Source organism: Triticum urartu, chromosome 2, assembly GCF_003073215.2.
Source record: "Triticum urartu cultivar G1812 chromosome 2, Tu2.1, whole genome shotgun sequence".
Lineage (NCBI taxonomy): Eukaryota > Viridiplantae > Streptophyta > Magnoliopsida > Poales > Poaceae > Triticum > Triticum urartu.
The window spans coordinates 746,166,496-746,174,256 of NC_053023.1; positions in this window are offsets into that span (position 1 = coordinate 746,166,496).

A 7,761-nucleotide genomic window follows, 5' to 3' on the forward strand; every position below is an offset into this window, starting at 1 on the left:
ATTCAAGCCCGTAAACATAGAGGCATACGACGGAAGAACAGACCCTGGGGTCTGGATTGAGGACTATATCCTTCATATACATATGGCTCGAGGGGATGATCTTCATGCCATCAAATACTTACCTCTCAAACTCAAAGTGCCAGCTCGTCACTGGCTCAAAGGCCTCCCCGAAAGCTCCATTAGAAGTTGGGAAGAGCTCGAAGACGCCTTTCGGGCAAACTTTCAAGGGACTTATGTCCGACCTCGGGATGCAGATGACCTGAGTCACATAACTCAATAGCCCGGAGAGTCAGCCCGAAAGCTTTGGAATAGGTTTCTTACTAAAAATAACTAGATTGTCGACTGTCCGGACGCCGAAGCCTTAGCGGCTTTCAAGCACAGCGTCGGCGACGAATGGCTCACCAGACACCTTGGCCAAAACAAGCCAAGAACGATGGCCACATTAACAAACCTCATGACCCGCTTTTGCGCGGGCGAGGACAGCTGGCTAGCCAGATGCAGCACCAGCGACCCCAGTACATCTGAAGTTAGAGATGGAAACGGGAAATCACGGCGCAATATCAAGAACAAACGCCGGAATAAAGAAGACAGCACGAAGGGAATGTCAGTAAATGCCGGATTCAAAGTCCCTCAGCCAAACCAAATGCCGCCCTCCAAAGGCACCAGGGATGAACTGTCCAGCCTCAACAAAATTCTGGACCAAGTATGTCAGATCCATAGTACCCCTAGCAAACCTGCTAATCATACCCACAGAGAATGTTGGGTCTTCAAGCAGTCCGGCAAGCTTAACGCCATACACAAGGGGGAGGATACACCAAGTGAAGACGAGGACAAACCTCCCAAGCAAGACAAGGGGGAACAAAAGAAATTTCCACCCGAAGTCAAAACAGTAAACGTGTTACACGTGATCAAGAGAACAAACAATGCGGCACTCCCTGAAAAATATACCCAAGTGCCTGTCACCGCGATGTCCCGCCACTGGTCGTCTCAACCGATCACCTTCGACCATCGCTATTACGCATCAAGTATCCGGCACGCAGGATGGGCTGCCCTGGTATTAGACCCAGTAATTGGCGGATACCACTTCACACGAGTCTTGATGGATGGCGGCAGTAGCCTAAACCTAATATATCAGGATACAATCCGCGGGATGGGGTTAGACCCAACACAAATTCGCCATAGCAATACTACCTTTAAAGGAGTAACGCCAGGCCCAGGGGCTCGTTGTACGGGCTCCCTCCTACTACAAGTTATATTCGGCTCCCCCGATAAATTCCGTCGTGAGCATTTAACTTTCCATATCCTCCATTTAAAAGTGGCTATCAAGCACTTCTCGGACGTGAAGCTTTCGCTCGCTTTAATGCAATACCACACTACGCCTCCCGAACACTCAAGATGCCCGGTCCACGTGGCATCATTTCAGTGCACGGAAGAATCAAGCGATCTCTGCGCGCCGAAGAGAGTGAGGCTCCCTGGGCAGCCGCACACTAAAGGCACCCGGACCAGCAAAAGCATCCAATAGGTCGTCAAGACCTCAGACACAACTAATCATGTCCGGCGCCGCTACTCATATCGAATAAACGGTCACACCCCTATCTTTCAAAAGTACAAGGGGCTCAACGCACGCAGACGAGTGGTGATTTCTTCTTATCTTGAATTATACATGGTTTCTTTAGAAAACTATCCTTTTGCATGACAACCTTTTTACCTAAATTCCTCTCTTTTACAGATGATCATCGTGCTACACCCGTCCAGGATACGGCACAACGGAGACACAGGCGCAGACGTGCAACAGGGACCGACCCAAGGATTCTTTTTAGATTAAGACCCTGCGTAAACCTTTTTTACTGTCTCTTGTTGATACATATCCACCATTGAGAACGATGCTGACGTCTTGGCATGTGGCCACGCCAGAACAATGCACGTACCTGGACACAAGGGGCTTCTTACAAAGGCCATTTTTCAGGCCCGGTTTATACCACAAAGACCGAATACCTTAGGGAGTGTTCGGCATCGCGAGTTTGGCCCTATATGCATCAGCTCCGAATCATTGTCTTTGGTCAAATGTTGGGTTTTCCCGGCTCCTGTGTTTTGGTGCCTTACGTTCCGCTTTACCGGCTAAGGTAGCACCAGGAGAACTACTGCGATTGTGCCCTAGTTCATCCGGACGAGCACCTCAGTAGAGAAAGCCGAAAACTGACTGTCATGATCTAGTGTGAGACTGGTCAACCACTCGATGACCCATGGGAATGTTAGAATTCCTCCGCCTTAACGAAGGGCCGCTTTCCGGCCAGGCATATACGCACCCCGCGATCGGGAGAGTGCGGAGCCACCAGGGGCTATCTAGTAGCCCCACTGTCGAACTCCTATGGCTAAGTGAAAGTGTTAAAGCATTATAGTCCGGTTGCCTCGCTCGCTCCGCTATCACCTCCTTAATAGGACCAAGACGTTGGGTTAAGTGTGAACGCGTGTTTCTGCGAACACCTCCGTATTATATGCATGAGGGTTGAAGCCGACGCCTGCAATCTTTCAGGTTATACACATGTATACATAAACGGCTGCCGAGGAGGCATCACATTACTTTCAGGAAAAAGTATAAAAGTAGCCTCATAAAAATTTATAAAAGCATTTCTCTTACAATGAGATTACATGTCACTCAAACATAATATTTTTTGAGCACTGGGTCTCTATAAAACGAGCACCCTCAAGAGCTTCCTCAAAGTAGTGCTCAGCAGCCCTTCGACCTATGGCCGAATCCTGCGCTGCAACAGTTGTAGCATCCATCTCTGCCCAGTATGCTTTAGCACGGGAAAAGGCCATCCGTGCGCCTTCTATGCACGACGACCTCTTCACTGCATTTATGCGTGACACTACATCAAGGACCTGCTGCACCAAGCTGAAATAGCTGCTCGGTTTTGACCTTCCCGGCCATAGTTGATCCACAACAGACCTCATGGAGAGTCCGGACAACCTATTTAGTTCGGCCCATTCAGCTAATTGGTCCATCAACGAAAGCGGACGCTCGGGAGAAAGGAATTGCTTCCAAAACAGCTGGTCTATTTCACGGTCCGTCTGACTCTGGAAGTACTTGGCCGCATCGGCAGCGCTCGCCGGCAAATCCATATACGCATCCTCCGAACTCCACAGCCGATCCAGAGGGGCATACCGTGGATCTCCGTACTTCCTCTGCAGCATAAAGGACTTCCCTGCTACAATATCCCCGGCTTCTCGCAGCTCCTCCTTCCTTGCCCTCATAGCAGAGCGGAGGTCTTTTACCGTTACAACAGCCTTCTCAAGGTCCGATGCCTTCGCTTGGTTTTCCTTTTCAAGAGCCCGGCAACGGTCTACGGCGGCCATTAATTCTACGGCCATATTGGCCATCTTCTTCCGGCTCCCACCATGTGCGGCCTTCTCGGCTCGCAACTCTTCGGCCGCCTTCAAAGCAGCCGCATTACCCAATCTTGCTTGTTCCTTGGCTCGGGCAAGTTCCGCCCGCAAGGCTTCAACAGTGGCAGCTCCATTTGCAGTCATAACATGTTAAAAACACTGGCATCATACTCTTCCTATGTGGCGTTTACCAGAAAAGGATACTTACACTGCGCCTCGTCAAGCCTTCTGTTAACAAGTTCGATGTCGGCATCTGCCGCATCCAATTGCCATTCTAAACGGGCAAACTGGCTTGTCCAGCTGGCCACCGGAGCTTCCATCTCCTGCACATAAAGGCAGTATGGTTATTACCTGGGAATATGATCCTCTGTTCATCATCGTTTTCGACGATAACCAGAGTCTCAGGGGCTACAATCTACACAGGGCACACCTAGCATGTGCAGGACTATTACACATTCCTTTTTACGTACCTCAAAGCCTGTCAGTAGACTCATAAAAACTTCATGCAATCCGCTTTCGGCGGACGATATCCTCTCCATCACCATATTCATCAGCACACGGTGATCATCTAAGATGGCCGCTCGCCCCACCAACTCCCTCAGAACGTCGATCGCACACTAGACGGCGCCGGACTCTTTTGTCTACTCTCTTCGGGAGCCGGACAGTGGGAGCCTCGGGGATCAACAGGATCACCTTCTGGCCTCTCCGAACTTGGAGAGTCCCTCCGTGATGACACTTCAGGGTCGCCCGCTTCCGGAGCGGAGGAGTCCGGAGGAGGCGTCTCGCTCTCCATCATCTCTGGAAGAAGATCCCCCAAAGACGAGCTCATTTGAGAGGGGCTAAGGGCCGAACTGCACAAATATATGCGGTGGTTATTTTCTCAGAAGAAAAGGATGGCATATCTGTACTATTAAAGTTTTCGGGTCACTTACGACTCCCGGGAGAATTGATCCGCCCGCGGACTTTGTGCGGCAGCAGCGTGTCGGGGGACTAATCCATGAACACCTATGGGACCAGCGGACCGAGTCCCTTTCGGTTTGGCGGGGGCAGAGGTCGTGCAAAGAGCGGATCGAGGCGAAGCACGCGAGCAGTTTACCCAGGTTCGGGCCGCACGGATGCGTAAAACCCTACTCCTGCTTTGTGGTTTGTATTGATTTCTTGCTCGGGAGTGCGAAGTGCTACAGTACACTTCAGCAGCTAACGAGACCGAGCGTGAGTGTTCGAACCAGCTAACCCCCTTCTATGTTGCGCATGGGCCTCCTTTTATATGCTCAAGGGGTCACCGACAGGTGGCAACGTAAACAAGGGCAAAAAAGGGAAAGGTGTTGCGGTTGGTACAGCTACTTGCTACAGCGTATCATACCTAACCCTGACGGCAGGGGACAAGGGCCTTAAATGCCCGTCTGCATCGCCGAAACAGTGTAAAAGGGACCATCAGGGATGCCACCGCTCGCCACCGCTCACCGCTGGCTGCACAGCCTCCCGCCACGTACGCTGGGAAGGGTCCCAGAGCGACACGTTGGTGGATGTGCTAGAGCGCGGGCACGGAGTGGTGGCTTGCCGCGGCAAGCGCCTTGCCGCGGTCGTTGTCTTGTCGCGTCCGGGATCTTGTCGCTCACCGGGCCTTGCCGGGACGCGTGGCGCGCCGCGGCAAATTCCTTGAGATGCCTTGGGCGGCCTTCCCGGCAAGCTCCTCTTGCCGGGGTCTTGAGGTGCCTTGGTTGGCCTTCCTGGCAAGCTCCTCTTGCCGGGGTCTTGACTTGGATACTTTGTTCTTGAACGGCTCCAAAGGAACCACGGAGGACCTTGGCGGTCACCCGGCAAGCCTTGCCGCGGGATGCTGCGACTGCCCGTGCACAAGTTCGGGATACTAGGGTACCCCTACTCTAGTACACCGACAGGAGCCCCCGGGCCTGGGCCATACACGGTGCCGAGCGCTGTTGGGCCAGGCCGAAAAAAGGGCACGGGCACGCGCGGCCTAGGTTAAGCCGTATCTTTCTCCGTATCCACCGCGCCCTCCCCGAACGGCACGCGTTGAATGCGGCGTCGTGGGAGAGATCGTGGGTGGTTATTTTATTCGGAAATGCGGAACGTCCGCCCCCTTCCTCTTTATAAGCAGGGGAAACGGGGGCAGTTCGCACATTCGCCCGTTGCTGCTTCCAATCTCAGAAATCTCCGTCGCTCCCTCGTCTTCCCAAAGCCGAAAGAGAGCAGCGCTCCGCCCCCCATCGCCACCAGCGCCACCAACGCCATCAATCTCCTCCACCACTTCCGCCATGGCTCCAAAAGCCGACAAGGGGAAGGTCGTGAAGTCGACCGAGGCGCAGCGGCTCGCAGCGCTGCGGAAGGAGCGCGCAGTTTTCCCCCCCAAGCTTGCCGCGAAGGAGCTGAGGGAGAACTACTACCTCTTCTGGTCGGCGAAGACGCGAGCGCATCCGCGCACGAAGGTACTCCCCGCTGCCGCTTGGAAGAAGGCCCCAAATGGATACCCATTCTTCGCTCTGTTCTTCTACTGCGGGCTCTGTCCGCCTTTCTCTGAATTCTTCTGCGACATCATGAATACCTATGGATTCCACCTCCTTGACTTCACCCCCAATGCCGTTCTGACCATGGCAGTTTTCGCACATCTCTGCGAAAACTTTGTCGGAGTCCATCCCAACGTAGCCCTCTTTCGCTACTTCTTCATACCCCGAGTAGAGAGAGGGGAGCCATTATCCGGCGGAATCGCCTGGATCTCGAGGGCCGGCAAGAAAGAAACCTATCTGGAGGGAGAATTCCGCGGCAAGTAGGAGGAGTGGAGGGCAGATTGGTGCTGGATTGACGAGGAGAATCCGCAGCCATTCACCACCCGGCGCCAAACCCCAGTAGCACGCGGCAGCGATTGGAGTGACGTGGCCCCGGAAGACGACAGGCTGAAGATTGCCGTCACCAGGATCCTGCACCTCAGGCTTGCTGGACTCACCGTAGGCGCTGTTGGCGCGGACTTTCTTCGCCGCCGCATTGCCCCCCTGCAGGAACGGGGGAGACCCACTTGGGAGTTCAAGAATGCGGCAGACATCATGAGGCTGCGGCCGGGCCTCAACTACAACTTCACAGTTCTGGAGCTCAACGCGATGCTCCAGGAGCTCTTTAAGTATGACCCCCAACATCCCGAAGTTTTCAGGTTGCCGGGGGGCATCGTTCCGTTGTGCAACAATTCCTCGCTTGACCGCATCCGTGCAATGATGCCGGAGTGTGACTCGCATGGAATTGTGCCAACTTGGCAGGAGCCTGCAGATGATGTCGTGCAGCAATTCTTCGATGACTTGGTAGAAGTGCCGATCCGCGCCGACGAGAAGGACGGCCTCACCCGCGACACCACCGATGCGGAGATGGCACTGATCGCCACCAGGCTGGAAGAGGTGGCGGCAGCCGCAGCCGCGGGCGAGTTCGGATTCACCATGGAGGAGGCAGATGCAGCAGAGGCGGGAAGCCGTGCCGAGCGACAGGAGCCTGCCGGCGAGAAAGAGCTTGCCGGGCGGAATGTTGAGTCGAGCGAGCCCGCCAAGGATACGAGCGGCTCGCTGGAGATCAACTCGTCTTCCACTTCGTCTTCGGGCAGCTCACCGCAAGCAGAGCCTCCATCCCCACCAAGATGGCGTCTCCGCAAGGCCGGTGACGTAGCGGAGCGGCAAGCGGGTCAACAGTCGCCACGTCACGTGACACGCTCCACCGCGGCAAACACCGTTGCCACGGGAGCGCCTCATGCTGCGACGACAACTAGAGCGGGGCCCTCCCGGACCACCGCTTCTGCCCCTGCCGCTTCTCATGCCGCGACGACAGCTGGAGTGGGGTCGTCTCAGACCGCCGCCATTGCTCCCGCCAAGCGGCCAAGGGAAGCTTCTCCTCCGCCTCCCCGCTCCGGGCGCGCGTCGAACTTCGACTTCTCCGCGTTCAGCTCTGACGAGGAAGAAGAAGAAGAGTAAGCTTCTCTTGCTGTTCTTCAATCCTTGCTGTTTGTCTTGTATCTCATTTGCTTTTCCCTGAACTTGTTCCTTTTAGGACTCTGGCCCAGAGAGCGGCAAAGAGGGCCAAGGTCCCGGTGATCGTCATCGAGGACGAACCTACTGTGACAGCAGGAGGCGCGCCCGAGACAACCTTGCCGGACCCGACAACTTTTCTCCAGAGCAGCCCCCAGCGTAAGTATATGGTTTGCTTTCCGCTTGTGAGGTGCGTATGGATACTCCGTCTTCGCTGATATTTGATTGCTGACTTGTGTAGGAGCAGAGCAGCCCCACCAGGAGCCAAGGGAAAATCCCCCGACAAGGGAGAATTCTCCGGCAAGGGAGAGCGCCAGCGGCCCCCCAACGGTGGAGACCACGACTGCAGACCCCG